The sequence below is a fragment of the Misgurnus anguillicaudatus genome, chromosome 18 (genome assembly GCF_027580225.2).
Source record: "Misgurnus anguillicaudatus chromosome 18, ASM2758022v2, whole genome shotgun sequence".
In the NCBI taxonomy this organism is placed as follows: domain Eukaryota; kingdom Metazoa; phylum Chordata; class Actinopteri; order Cypriniformes; family Cobitidae; genus Misgurnus; species Misgurnus anguillicaudatus.
In genome coordinates this window covers 3,429,404-3,445,541 of record NC_073354.2, presented here as the reverse complement: position 1 = coordinate 3,445,541, position 16,138 = coordinate 3,429,404, and the positions used below count along the sequence as shown (strand labels likewise).

Here is a 16,138-nt window from a genome sequence, read left to right as displayed (position 1 = left end):
AACTGCATCAAAAGTCGCTGTTTATTTACATCCATCATTGCTGGTCTTCTCAAATTATACACAAAAAGTTGCTGTTTCTTCTTCGTTTGTGGGTTAACTTGGTAAGCTTTTTCTTCTTTGATGTTCGCGCTGCTACTGTGGTTACACGTGTGGTTACTGCCTACCAGCGGCCTGCGCGTGTGTTTGCACGTCAACGCGGATGACGACGCAAAAGTATAAATGAAAACCAACGTGGAACCTACACCGTCGTGGCTACGCCGTAGGACCTACGCACGACTATAATGAGCCCTTTAGTGTTTGCATTTCATCAGCTCATTTGCATTTAAAGCAACACTATGTAGTTTCCATGTAAAAATGACTTACAGCTCCCCCATGTGGTTGAAAAGCGCAACAGTGCCTGGTATCAGACACTCTTCTGCAGGCAGCGGTAGGGGCGGGGCTGTGTTTCCTACCCTCCACCGCCACTTTCAGAGTGTGCTTGTAGCAGCTAGGAGGCTGCTCAGGTTGCAGCAACAGTACAATTTGTCCAGTTAAAAGTTGTTCTATCATTTAAATAGTTTTAGAGACATTATTTAAAGGTAAAAAAAACTACATAGTGTTGCTTTAAAAGGACACACCCATTAACAGCACATTTTTGCTGACACCTAAAAGTGGCAATTTTAACATGCTGTAATGGTTTTTGAGCTTCATATACATACTCTTGGGACACCAAAGATTCATTTTACATCTTAACAGTTTTCTTAATATTAGTATAACTCTTAATATAGAGTTTTCAATATTCAATATTTTGGTAGGGCATTGCCCCCCCGCCCATACAGACGAGCCGTGCATGTGACAGAAAAGTGTGTGGTATTCCCCTTTTTGTATCTCAAAATAAATGTTAGAAGAAGGTTAATTAAAAGTTTTGTTGGAAACACAAACAGTAATGTGTGAGTCTCAGTTTGAGCTCAAACGCTATTTTAAGTGTGTTAACTTCACTGCAGAAAATATCAAGTTAAACAAGTGTTAGCTCTACAGTATAACATCAGAAGTAGGCCTATAAAGTTTAAACTTTTTAAGACATTGTTTAGCACCTTTATTTTTAATGTTTAGTACTGAATATATATTAGAAATTCACAAAGAGCATCTAAAGTGCACGCAGAGTGATTTAAATATTCAGTGCAAACGTATATTTAATAATAGTTTAAATACTCACTGAACACTGATACTGATTTCATTTCCCAGCACTGTAGCTATGGAAACAGGCTCTTGCTTCCTAATTACTACATCTATTGTAGTTATGATTTCTGTAATTGTACTAAACGAATTGTGCTTTGAGTGAATATTCATGCTCCAACACTGCAGCACTTGTAGAGGTTGTGCAATATGCAATAATTTCTTTCATGCAAAATGAACGCAATCGCTTCACTAGTCATCATTTTCTTACAGATGTTAAACTGCACGCATACACAACAATAGCTTTGGTGGTTTCAAGTTTAATGAGCTTCAATTCAAGATAAACTGTGTAACACCTGTGCACCCTGACAACCTTGAAAATTGTCAGATAATGAGTTTTGGAAAGCATTTGCAATTTTGTCCGCATACGCATTAGACCGTCAACTGGCGGTCTGTCTATAACTGTGCTGTTTGAGATTTGCTTCGGATGGTGCTCCAAGCACATTCAATGAAGTTCATGCGAGAAATCTCAAGGTCACAATGGCCTTCCCAGCTAAAAGCTCTGTTCTAATACAAATATGGCATTTCATTGGCACCAGTGTTACACGTGTTTATTTGAATGTGATCAGCCTTCAAGTAATTGAGGGAAAAGCTTGTCAATGTTTGCTGAGAGCATTTTAATTAGCCAACTCGTTGCATCCAAATGAGCACTCGTGAAGTGATGAAGCAATTCTGAGTCAATTAGGAAATGAGTAATTTCTTCCTATGAGCAGTGAGCATTCATCACATCAGTAGCAGGTTTTTAAAGGGGCCTGTTTGCTGTAAGGGTTTAAGGAAGGGAAATGACACGAAGAACACACGAGTGAAGCCCCCTGCATTCATTGCTGCCTCTACACGGCCCTGGCATTCATCCACGTTGCCACTTGTAATTCCATTTTTTGGCTCTGATAAGCATGGTTTCCTTTCTCTGTGCCGAGATACCTGCGAAATGCCTCCCGGATGTTTACTAGTAACAGAGAGACAGTGAATGTAAGCTGTCACTTGACCCAACTAGAATGTGTTAGACAGTCAGTACTGCCATCTGCTGGCATGTAAACATTACCATAAGAGTAAAAATGGTTGACATTGTCTAAATGCTGCCATTTTTGTAATTTCAGTTCTTAGCAATTTAAATGACAGCCAAATTTACATTTATGCTTTTATCCAAAGTGCATTACAAGGTATACATTTTTATCAGCATGTGTGTCCCTTATAGTAAAATAAAATCATTTACTAAATACTGCTGGGTTATTTTTTACCCCAATTTGGGTGTTCTGTAAATATTGGACAGAACACATTTTGGGTTAATAAATAAATCTATGCATTATAACTAGGGCTGTCAAAATTAACGCGTTAATAACGCTTGTAAATACAATCACTATAGTAAGGTTGTAATTAATGTATTGCTGGTAACATAAATTATTTTATTAAACTATATATCTAGTTTAAATGAGCATATAATGAGATGAGTGCCATGCCTATATACATTTGACACGTTTATTATCTTCTTACTTGCCTGACCTGGGTACCTGATGACCTTAATTCTTCTCTCTCTCTCTCTCTCTCTCTCTCTCTCTCTCTCTCTCTCTCTCTCGCGCGCTCTCTCTCTGCAATGTCTAAAGGGCGATTTATAGTCGTGCGTATGTTCTACGCCGTAGCTACGGCGTAGGCTATCCGTAGCCTGTGCGTAGCTCTGCGTAGCCTGACGCGCACCTCACAAAAAATTTAACAGCGCGTCAGATCTACGCGGACCGCAAGCGCTGTGATTGGTCCACCAGAACCCCTTCCGTCAGGTAAAAAAGAATGCGTCATAGGTATTTCCGTTTGTGACGGTGAAAACAAAGATGAGCCAAGTTGAGGAGTGATTTAACTCAAACTGCATCAAAAGTCGCTGTTTATTTACTTCCATCATTGCTGGTCTTCTCAAATTATACACAACAAGTTGCTGTTTCTTCTGCGTTTGTGGGTTAACTTGCTAAGCTTCTTCTTCTTTCACGTTTGTGCTGCTACTGTGGTTACACGCGTGGATACTGCCTACCAGCGGTCGCGCGTGTGTTTGCACGTCGACGCGGACGACGACGCAAAAGTATAAATGAAAACCGACGCGGAACCTACGCCGTCGCTGCTACGCCGTAGGACCTACGCACGACTATAACGAACCCTTTATGACCTGCGCATTCTCGAGGACGTTTTGAAGTTGTGTTTGACTTGACGCGAAGCTGCTAGACCTCGGAAGATAATGCGCATGGTATTAAAAACGCGTCGTGCAATTTCGTACTTAAGAGCATGAATCCTACCTTTCATAGAAATGAAACACTCGCTTCGCGTCAGTGGAAAGTGGTCGCTTAAATATGACCAGGGGTTTCTTTCATAAGATTTGAACTGAAGCGGGTCTGCATTAGCGCGCGCCTGTCTCGTCCGTCTCCATGGTTCTTTTTGCGCGTTCCTCCGGGCCCCGCCCATTTACATCCGTTGCGCGTCTTTATCACCTTGCTTTTTAAAATATTTTTTTACTCAGTAACGGATATGATTTAAAATGTAGCGAAGTACAATACTTTAAATAAAACATACTTAAGTAAAAGTAAAAGTACAGATTTTAAAAACTACTCAAAAAAGTAAAAATACACAAAAAAACTACTCAATTACACTAACGTGAGTAAATGTAATTCGTTACTTTCCACCTCTGACAGTTTTTATAAAACAAGTAAAATTAGAACTGTCTACCTGGATATACTTGGAACAAGCACATTTAAATTTTGTGATCCAATAACTTGGTAAAGACATAAATAATAATAATAACAATATAACCTTAATAAGAAATAGCTATTTAATAAATAATTTATTAATTACCATTAATTAATTACAATTCTTTAAAGGGATAGTTCAGCCAAAAATTATATTAAACCTATGTTTTACTCACCCCGAAGCCGTCCGAGATGCATATGTCCATTTTTCAGACAAACACAGAAAATGTCTCTTTCAGCTGCTAAACAGTAAAGTTACGGGGTCCATGTCCTTCAAGTCCAAAAACATTGCATATATCCTTCCCCAAAGAAATCCAAACGTCTCCAGTATGATAAAAAAAGGTATTCTGCGGGTAATCCGCGCAGTGATGTTGTAGAAATATCTATATTTAAAACTTTATAAACCAAAATAACTACCTTCCGGTAGCACCGCCATCTTAGGCTATGTTTATACGTACATGTTTTTTTTTTTTTAAATGGAGATATTTACCTTCGTTTGTGCCCCTCGTTTACACGCAAACGGAGAACTCGCCTCTGAAACCTATTGTTTCTAAAAACTCCAGCCAGAGTGGAGATCTTGTAAATCTTCGGTTGCACGCTTGCATGTAAACTGAGACAAACGGATGTTTAGGCAGCCAACGTCATAGTATGCGCCAGAGCTCGCGCCTACATCAAAAGTGCAACCTATGTTTACATGTGACTGCTACTCTGAATGCTTCCATGATCACATTTGTGTTCGTACAAACTCATTTCGTGTGTTTGTATTTGCAAATACAGCTGCTCCATTATGTCGAGGAGCAGAGAGAAGTGCTCGGAGGTCTGCAATTTTAAGTGTGTTTGACTTCATGCTGCGTTGCAAGAACCGACAGACGGATGATGTCAACGTACCGCAAGAGCGAGTTGAGAAATCACATTCATCGAACGTCACTTCATCGAACACCTACTGCAACAACTCCTCCCTCCAACACGAAGAACCAGTCCATATCACCACCAGCTCCACCGGTGATTGGCTTACGTGGGCTTGAGCTTCTCTTGACGGCATATATGCACGGGTACGTGTAAATAAACACTTTTCTGAAAACTGACGCACAATATTATTTTTGAGATCGGAGAGGTTGAAATGTCCATTTATGAAAATAGTCGCCCACGTGTAAACGTAGCCTTATACTCCTTTGTATTCAGGAGAGAGTATCAGCGTAGTGTACACACTTTCTTAGTGACAAATGACAAATTCGGAGAGGGGGGGCACAGAGCAGCAGCAGAGAAACCTCTGTAAGCTGCTAACGCTCCCATCTTGAATGCAGACGCGACTAAGATGGGGCATTACCGGAAGCAAGTTATTTTCATTTATAAAGTTTTAAATGTGGATATTTCTACCACAAAACGGCGCGGATTACCCTTAGAAGGCCTTTGTTTATCATCGTTTGGATTTATTTTGTGAAGGATGGATGCACATTTTTTGGACTTGAAGAACGTGGACCCCATAACTTCACATTTTATTAACTGAAAGATCTAAAACATTTTCCAAAATAACTGAAAATGTGTCAGTCCGAAAAATGATGGACATATGCATCTCGGACGGCTTCGGGGTGAGTAAATCGTGTGTTTAATATCATTTTTGGCCGAACTAGCCCTTTAAACAAGCTTTTAGTCATGGGCAGACTGTTTATTCTGGATACATATCCATAACTTTGGAACTACATATATGCCATGCGGTTAACTTATGTGTTATACTTCAACCAAATCAATAAACTAAATAGTGTGGAGAATCAAAACGACTATAAAGTAAAAACAAAAGTGTATGTAAATAATACACACAAGATATCAAAATGCACCAAAGCTCATTGGTTCCTGCATGTTTCATCATGACTATATTGTGTACAACACAAAAAACAGCAGAATAAATGAGATTTAATAGTATTGCTGTGCTCCCTCATGAATAGTGAAGGAATTATCAGCCAATCATGTGCATCTGACTCATGTGAACATAAACCAAGTATTAAAAAATGTGCTCAGATGGAACGCAAGAACCCATCCTGTGTAAATGGTCATTGTGGGAGAAGTATAGAGTGAGTATCTCATTTATGGGAACGCTACTCATGCTGGCCTAATGAATGCTGCTAACCCAGGCATGCTATTCCCTTTGCCTGCTTCCAAGATTTTATATTTTAACCTTCAAATTGAAACAAATGCATCTCTGAAAGTGCTAACGTGATAAAAGACAGCATAAACACAACACCCCTGACACTCCATTCAGAATTTACTGGCCCTGTAAAGGCCACTCTCACTCTTTGGCTCCGTTTTATTTACCCTTGTAAGCTTTTACAATCACCCCCTGACCCTGCTTCTCTTCTACCACTTCTTGACAAGGTGGGTGTTCATAGGATTGACTATTGACCTCTTTCCTTTCATAGTAGAAAACATCAAAGGAAATCTTGGCAGATTTTAAGAGGTCCCTCCAGAGAAGGAACATACAGGCTCACATGCAGTGGGTTGGTTAAAATCTCCAGGTTTATTGAGGTGAAGCAGCTTCCTCGGCAAATAATAATCACACGCATTTAACAGATGAATTAAGATTAAACTAAATGAAATGTAAATAATAAAATAAATAATTTTCAAAGATAATACATTTGATCAAAGATCATTTGAATTTTGAAGGTGCCAAAGAATGCATTGATACAATCTGTTAAAGGTGTAGTGTGTAAATTTAAGCGCCCTCTAGTGGTGAGGTTGCGAATTGCAACCAATGGCTCAGTCCACTGCTCTTCCCTCGCTTTTGAAACGCATAGAGAAGCTACGGTAGGCCTCATAGACGATAGCCTCTTTCACACAGTAATTCTGGTAAATTACCATGAATTTACCAGAATGAATTTACCAGTAAATACAAAAATGTGCTGTTCATACATGCAGTGACGTTCCGTTTTTTTACCAGTAAGACATCATTCACACATCAGTATCAAAATACCGGTAAACTCGGAGAGAAAGCGGAAGTTACCTGTGGCGCGTGGCCGGCGAGCTCCGTCCGTGTCGTATTTGTAAACAGCGGGTTATGACTTAATATCCACGGTCCGTATTTTGTTGTTTTCACATCTGTGGCAAACGGTCGCGAAGTTGCTCGTGACCAAACAACATTGCGTTAGGCGGCGTCAAACGGAACCTGCGCGTTTGCACATTAGGCTTCACAGATGGTGTGCTAAGGACATCGGCAATTTGGCAATTAGATGGTAAGCTGTTTTAAACAACTTTGGTGAAGAAATGTGGATGTTAACTTAAGGTGTGCTCGACTTTAAGCAACATGTGTGTGGAAAAGTCCGTAAACAGTCTGGGGGAAACCGCGTCACCTGTATAAAAAAACTTTCTGATTGGCCCGATCTGTCAGCACGGTCTGACATCGTACGTTCTAAATGCCGGTAATGCTATATTTTTCGTTCACACACAGCGCTTACCGGTAAATTACCGGTAATCTTACAACCTGTCTTACTGGTAAATTGGGAGCACTGATTTACCGGAAAGGTTCTGTTCATACATGACCAGTGTTGGGCAAGTTACTTCCAAAGTGTAATACATTATATATTACAAATTACTGTCATTTGAAAGTAATTAGTTACATTACAATATTACTGACTCTGAACTGTAATGAGTTACACTACTTTTGCATTACTTTTGAGTTACTTTCATCAAAAGAACAGAAGTATGACTAGGCATTATAAAATGTTAAAATGTAGTTTGTTGCTGCTTATAAATCTAGAAGTTATGTGTTGGCCCTCGAGCTTTGAATAGGAAAAGTGAAGATTTATGGCAAAATACAGTAACAATCACTGTCAGAATCAAAACATAGACAAATGATCTGGTAAAAGTCTGGTAAATTATGGTACACATACCAAACACAATAGAGCTAGAGACCACTATAATGCAACCTATAGCCTAATAACATGGCAAGACACGCAACCTCTTTTCATTTCTATTCTTAAGTGATCACTCTTAATTCAGATTCACAGCACAAACCTGGCATGCACTGGATTGACACAACTTATCAAAAAGTGCTATTGGAGGATCAGGCCTCAAGGAATACAGCTCATTTCAGTACAATATAAGGATTACATGTAGACAAACATATAAAACACAGACAAACAGAGGAACACTGCTTTTGCCAAACAATGAATATAGGCTCCCATACAAAGGCTGGTAAAACTTTAAACAGTGATGTTTAAATGTACTAAATTATATTTAGATAAAACCATGTTTAAGTCTTCACTAATGTTATGTTGTAGTTTAGGTTGCTGTTTTGTAATAAAACTGTAGATAGCATAGGAATAGCCTAGCACTGTAATCATAGCAAAGCTTACCTTGTCATTGCTGGTGTGATATGGATTTTACTGGCAACATTTGTAAAAGTCTCTTTACTTCTGAGGTTCAAGCAGCACAGGAGACCGATAGAAACTTTCTGTTGCTTTTACTTAGTGCTCTTATTCGCAAAATTATGCGTGTGCGGCGCTACCGGACCTGATTGCGACCACTTTAGTCAATGCTTATGGCCGCGGACTTCCACATGTCTATATTTGACGCGCACCGCGTCCAAATCGCATTTCAAATACAAAGTTAAAGTAAAAATTAACATGTTGCATACAGCACGTGGAAACAGACATACGCTGCGTCTCAAACCGCCTACTTCCATACTATATAGTAGGCAAAGAGTACGAGAAGTAGTGATTTTCGCCCACTATATAGTATAACTTAGAAGTATGCGGTTTGGGACGCAGCCATAACTATTACACGCAGCTTTTTCATGTGTGGATGCTGGTCGCGCGCATTGGTCAAAAATAAAAAAATTTAAATAACACAGTCTAATTTTGAAATGCATTGTTGTAACGCGCTTGTTACTAAGACTGTAACGAGTAAAATATTACCAAAATTTTATTAGTAATGCGTTATATTACTGCGTTACAGCAAAAACTAATATATTACTGTAATATATTATATTTTGTAATGCGTTACTCCCAACACTGCACATGACATGTTAACTGCAATTTACCAGTAAATTACCAGTAAAGACTGTATGTGTGAAAGGGACTATAGTCATAGACTGAGACAACTTAGTAAAAAAAGTTTGTCCGTTAATGGTTTCTGTAGAAACATGGCGGCACAAAATGGTGATTTCCACGTTAGGGGACCCTTGGTGTATGTAGATAAAAACGTCTCATTCTAAGATAATAAAAAAACATAATAGTTCATTATAAAAAGGTCTTTATACAGCCCTGATATAGTTTTGTATATTACTTTTGCATTTCCGTCAAGAGATCCTTGTGCAGAAAATTACACACTGCACCTTTAATTTGACAACATTTTCTTAGATATTTTAGTTAGTTAGTTTAGCATTTTGGAAAGTTGTTTCTTTAATACTAGTGTACCCTAGTTTTGGACCCTCTTAAGGTCCAGATTCGATTTTAAAATCTCACTGGTCCAAAATCTCACCCTACAGTATAACCTTACAGTATATTTAATATATTCTGAGATTGTGCAGCAGATTCACATTCAATGTCACAACATTCCTGGTTAGTTTTTTTGTCACCAACCAGTGGAAAATTAAAGGGACAATTCACTTTTTTGAAAAAGGCTTATTTTATAGCTCCTCTAGAGTTAAACATTTGATTTTTACAGTTTTGGAATCCATTCGGATTGGAATCTCCGGGTCTGATGCTAGCACTTTTAGCAGCATAATCCACTGAATCTGATTAGACCATAAACATCGCTCTCAAAAATAACTAAAGAGTTTTGATACTTTTCCTGTTTAAAACTTGACTCTTCTGTAGTTACATTGTGTACTAAGACTGACAGAAAATTAAAAGTTGTGATTTTCTAGGCAGATATGGCTAGGAACTATACTCTCATTCTGACGTAATAATCAAGGACTTTGCTGCCGTTCCATGGCTGCAGCAGGCGTAGTGATATTACGCACTGCCTAAAAATAGTCCCCTTGGTAACTTTCAATAGCAGGGGAATATTTTCGGGCACTGCGTAATATCATTGCGCCTGCTGCAGGCATGGTACGGCAGCAAAGTTCTTGATTATGTTTGAGCACGATGCTAATGGTCTAATCAGATTCAATGGATTATGCTAAGCTAATGTATGCTAAAAGTGGCAGCGCCAGACCCAGAGATCAGCTAAATGGATTCCAAAATGGTAAAAATCAAATGTTTAACTCTAGGGGAGCTGAAAAATTAGCCTATTTTCATAAAAGTGGAGTGTCCCTTAAGTAGGGTTGCCAACTGTCCCGGATTTGCCAGGACGTCCCGTATTTTAAGCCTAATTTATTTGTCCCGTACGGGACGTGTCGCGTCCCGTTTTTTGACTGCTACGCTTGATCTATCTAACCAGAGACTGATAAAACAGGCTTCGACTTCATGTGGCGCCACAACGACAGGCAGATAACATCAAAATCCCGCGAGAGGGATTCGAGAAATCCTACAGAAGCCACTATCGAAATGCTCTCGCGGTACTACTTTGATGCATCCCCTGTCAGTCGAGCCACAAGCAGTAGCAGTGCTGATCACGACACCTTTTATCCAATCACAGATCCTCAGCACCAGCACAAATGAACATGTTTAAGAGTGTCAAACAAGATTAAAATGAAGGGGATAACGTTTTATTTACCTTTAGTGCGGGAGTCACAAGTGTTTTGTTTTAGACAGGTAACAAAGTTAATGGTTCAAAAGTAGGCTTATGTATTAAAAGTAGGCTACCTGCTGTAAATTAACAAACAATTAATAAACCTACCATGTATGTTCCCAGGGCTATTAATTAATATTTAATTAGGAGATTAGCTATCATTTTGACAAATGGCTTTAAACTGTATACAAAACCATATACGCACTGCTGCGACAGGCACATTTTGTCCCGTATTTCAGAGTGAGAGAGTTGGTAACCCTACCCTTAAGGGACATGGACATGAACTTTGTTATATCAACTTACAGTGTTACAATAAAACATGCAATGCAGAAAATCATGTTTCATGTTTTCTTATTTTCATAATCTGGTTTCAAAAAAATGCTTTCCAGCCAGAGCTAAGACTACAGAGAATATTAGCTTTGATCTGGTATGACCTGCTCATTGGAGACAAGTTTTTTGCCTTCCCTTATGGGAGATCCTTTACCTTACCTGACCCAAACAAGGCAGACATCTGCCATCTCTGATCTAGAATAAGATGAGAAGAGTGAGTGGCCAAAGCTCCGCCCAGGACTGGAGAAAGTGTTTTAGCTGCATTGCTGTGTGTCGAATTCTTCCCCTCATCTGTCCTTAAGATTTATGAAGTGCCAGGCCTGTGCTGTTTGCTCCCAGTGGACTCCCAGACGTGTGTTTAAACTAGATCATACCAGAGAAGAGGACACTGCTGGAATACAAATACATGCACTGATAAAACAAAGACAAAGCAGTCACATGCTTGTTTTATAGAATGTGTTTAAAGCTAAACACATGGTGCAAAAATCCAATCACATATAACACTTTTTCTTAATAAGCTGCAAGATCTAAAGTATTGTTTCATGTTCATAATGGTGTATAAAGAATTATGCATCAAAGTTTAACACCTTGGTGTTCGAATAGCCTTGAAAGCAATATCAGGTGACCAAGAGTGCATTATAGACAAACTGTATATTTGTCACGGTTAATCCGTGTCATGTCTTGTCTCTGTTCCGATTGTTATCACCTGGACATTTATTGATTAATTACCTGCCTCATCACACCTGTTTGTCATTTAGTCTGTGTATATATACCTCTGTCTTCTGTTTGCTCACTGCTGGATCATTGTCATTGATACCCCGTCTGTTCCTGTGTTAATGTTCCTTTGTTCATGTTCCTGTGTTCCTGCCTTCACCATGTCTGCCCTCGTGTTTTTATTATTAAATGTTATTTATTTTGAACCTTGCATTTGCGTCCTGTCCTTACAACCCTTCCGTGTCGTGACAATATTAGCAAGGCTGTGGTTCGGCCAGGACCAATAACAGTATAATGTGAACATGAAATCGCGTAACAATTTAACAGACAATAATATGTAAATAAGAAAAGAAAAAAGATGTGCCTATTATTTGTGAATAATTCAAACACATGAATCTAGTTAGAGTAACAAGGAGGACATGACTAAAGTCCTTTACACACAACGATTTGTCATGGGATCATTTGATTTTGGTCCATTTACACAGCCAGTGATTTACTGGAATCTGTTCACATCCCATCATGTGAGATTTCTGTACTGTCAGATTCAAACTGGCCTTCAAGGCACACACAGAGGTGTGCTGGAAGAGACTCTCATTATAATACAGCTTCTCAAACAATGATTTTAAGCCCTTGATGTATTTTTTTCATGTACCGAACTTTAGAAGTGAAAAATACACTGATTTAAAAATGCTTTCATGGCACACAGTGAGCCTCTGTCATTTATATTCACAAAAACAGCCTTTACTTCAGTGTTTTTATGCACAAGGTGGTTTTATTTTATCTCACAAACACCACAATAAAATGTAGAGTTCATAAATACAGAGTAATGTCAACATATCAGTGGAGAGCGGTGATCCGATGCAGTGGTAAAACTAGTAAAAACGATTCAAGGCATTTTCAAGTAAACAATAAATAAATTAAATTGTTAATAATAGCTTTTATTGATTTACTTGTAGCTCAGTGGTAGAGCATTGCATTTACAGCGCAAAAGGTCATGGGTTCGAACCCAGGGAACAAACACTGTTAAAACATACCTTGTAATGCACTGTAAGTTGCTTTGGATAAAAGCGTTTGCCAAATGCATAAAAATATAAATAAAATATAATACTACATATTAGAACTTAAAAAATGTGGATTTGGGTGGTTTATTGCAGTGGTTCTCAAACTGGGGGCCGGGGGCCCTAAGATGGTGCCAGGGGGCCCCAGTTTAATCACATTTTATAAAATAAATTAATATATTATCATAAATTCTGTGAAATAAATCCTCAGAAAAATAAGGCTATATAACCAACAACACTACATTGTATACGTTTTGTTTAATTTAAATTTTAAGCTTTTCAATATTTTATATCCAAATATTTTGGGGGGGCATTAAGGGATGCACCATACATAAGGGGGGCCGCATGCCAAAAAAGTTTGAGAACCACTGGTTTATTCCATGTATTGATGCTGATATTATACAAATGTTTTTACTAAAACAAATTGCAGACTATATAGAGCATAGCCCATTTGTGAGTTAAAGTTTAAAACATTTTATTGTGGTTTTGTCCATTTCTGCCAATAAGAATGTTTATAATAAAAAAGAAACTTAATGCGTTCTGGCAAGTATGCAAGAAAGTGTCACATTCAGGTGACAAATTTGATGCGTCGCCATGGAAACAAAAAACAGTCCTCATTCCAGGGGGACAGTCAGGATTTTAAAAATGTGAAAGAGTTAAAGAGCACCTATTGTCAGATTCACGTTTTTACATTTCCTTTGGTGTGTAAGTGTGTATTAGTACATGTTAATGATATGCAAAAGGTACAAACCCCAAAATAAATGATGATGCGAGTTATCATCTCCAACATAAATTTCTTTTCTTGGGCTACAACAAACACACGGATTGTAGGCAACAGGTTACTTTCTGGGATTGGTGATGCAGACAAGACGTAAATGAACTCCTGTTAGCAACCGAATCTTTCAAACATGGTAAGGAGCATCACATTTCCGGCTGACATCAGAGGTATTCAGGTCAGGCCAATCACAACGTACTGATTAGCTGGCCAATAAGGGACACAGAGCTTTTCAAATGTGTGCGTTTCAGGAAGAGAGTGAAATCTGGAGCTACAAAAATACGTATATGGAAAATAATATGGTTTTTAACCATAAACCACACACACACATTGTATTATAACAAATATTTTGATTTTAAGCTATTAAAAATAGGTGCTCTTTGTCTTGAGAAACATCGCTTGTAAATGTTCTGATTTGATCATAAACTAGCGCATCATCGCACACTGTTCCATTAACCCTATAACTGTCACCGCCCCTTTTGAGGGGGGGTGAAAAGGTGATCTGCACGTTAAAATTACTATAACTCTGGCATTCTTTGGTTTAGAAGCAAAATCTTGGTCTCTTTTTTAAGAAGACAATTTATAGTTTAAATTTATTTTAAATAATAAAAATAATGCAATAAAGTATATACTCTCTAATCAAATGTATATAAAAATTAAAATGTTTTACTCTCAAAACACCAATAAAGACACAAGTCTCAACTAGTTCTGAACCAAATTTTAGGTGAAAATAACAAAAAATGAAGTTTCTGTCACACTTTTAGTGGTTTTACCAACCAAGGCCACTAGGTGTCAACGGTTAGTTGCAATATCTTGTCACAAGTTAAGTAATTACTGTCTCTGCATTGTGTTTAATGCAAAAAGGTTTTGAAATATGAAAACTACATTCTTCGAGCTTTCCAACGATATATAGTTTGTCAAGATTTTTGAAGATTCATATATTCATTTTGAAGAATATTAGAATTATGAATATATATGAATTCATATGGACTCCTACAGGGTCAGTGACAAATAACAAAATGAATGTCCCTACTAAATTTCCATCATCAAATGGCCTTGAAATATGAAAACTACATTCCCTGAGCTTTCCAACAATATATAGTTTGTCGAGGTTATTTCAGGTTAATGGGATATTTACAAATAAATATTTAATAACATTTTGGTCCCACCTGTTGGTCTGCGACATTTTAGAAAATGACTCTTACTACATACTTTTTTTTTCAAAATGGTGTTGATATATTAAAACTACATTCTTAGAGCTTTCCAACGGTATATAGTTTGTCAAGATTGGTGTAGGTTTAGGCTATGTAATTATTGTTTTAAATATGTAATGCCAAACGTCCCACCTGTGGGACAGTGACAGTTATAGGGTTTTAAGCTGATGCGTTTCGGTAGTGATTTGGCAAAGTCCTCATCCTGGGACCAATTCTAGCAGTGAGATTGCGAATTGCAACCAACCTCGATTTCGAAACGCAATGAGAAGCTACGGTAGCCGCCATAGGACAAACATGTTGTCATCTGAGACAACTTAGGGAGAAAACACGCCCTGTAGAACAGTTTGTCCATGTAGGGCTACTACAGAAACATGACAGTGACTTTCATGTAACGAGACCCACGGTGTTTGTTGATAAAAACAGCTGATAATAAAAACACTTCAGTTCATTCAGTTATGTAAGGTCTTTATACACCACTGATAATATAGTTATGCATATTAAATTTGCATTTCTCTCAAGAGATCCTTATTAAAGTTACACAATGCACCTTAAATGACTGTAACTAACTGTATAAAGCTTTATAATGCTCATAATTAGGCAACATTAATAGCTCAACATCCTTTCTTGTTTCTTTAAGGTTTGTTTTAAATAGTCTGGCCCTTTTGCATTTGCTGCTGGCACACTCTTAGCGCAGGACAAGGTAAAATGCTCCCCAGACTGCAGGTCTGACCCACTTTTTTGCTAATACTATTCTCCATTCATCTCCTTCCAATCTAAAGCCTATGAGCATTTACCTGTGAATCAATGAGAAATTAATCAAACCTGACGTACAGGAACTGTGTGGCCTGTAGAAAATGTGCTTTCAAACCTTTAAGAGTTAAGGCAAAATGAACACACATGTGCACTAAAGCAGTGTTAAATGAGGTCAATAAAGCTTCATTAAGGCAATAATATGAGAATTTTATAAGATCCGGGATACACCCGTAGGAGTTCAGAGCTGTGCAAAAAGATAAATGTGCACTTTCTATCACAAAAAAACATGTCAGAGAGCATGTATAACCCAAAACCACACCTCCACTCCAAGTCCATCTTATTTGTCACCGTCATTTCATCTGGCCCCCCTAATCCCACAGCTATCACATCATAAAACTTTTCAGTTCTAATCAATGGCCCTTTAATATTATTCATTCGATTTATGTAATATAAAAATCTTTTAACATTTTTCTTTGTTTAAGCATAATGTGTCAAAGCGAAACCCATAAAGCTGCAATTAACTTTATCTGATAAGTACACGGCATGGTAAACTCTGAAAGATGATTTTCATTGAGGAGAAAGTTCCTGAACTTGGCCTTACCGCTGAAGATGATTGGTTCTATTAAATGTGTGCTTATCCCTGCCGAGGCTGTGTGATTGATCTCAGCTGACACGTCCTTTTATCCACTG

At 38.0% G+C, this 16,138-nt stretch overlaps 1 long non-coding RNA gene across 1 annotated transcript; it reads right to left on the bottom strand.

The window, feature by feature from the left end:
* Nucleotides 1-2,107: 2,107 nt before the first annotated feature.
* On the bottom strand, nucleotides 2,108-11,781 carry LOC141350315 (uncharacterized). Its single transcript, XR_012358398.1, has 3 exons — nucleotides 11,522-11,781; nucleotides 11,094-11,325; nucleotides 2,108-2,161 (listed from the first exon to the last, which is right to left on the bottom strand). It is a non-coding gene; the product is annotated as an uncharacterized lncRNA (long non-coding RNA).
* Between the last annotated feature and the right edge of the window lie 4,357 nt (nucleotides 11,782-16,138).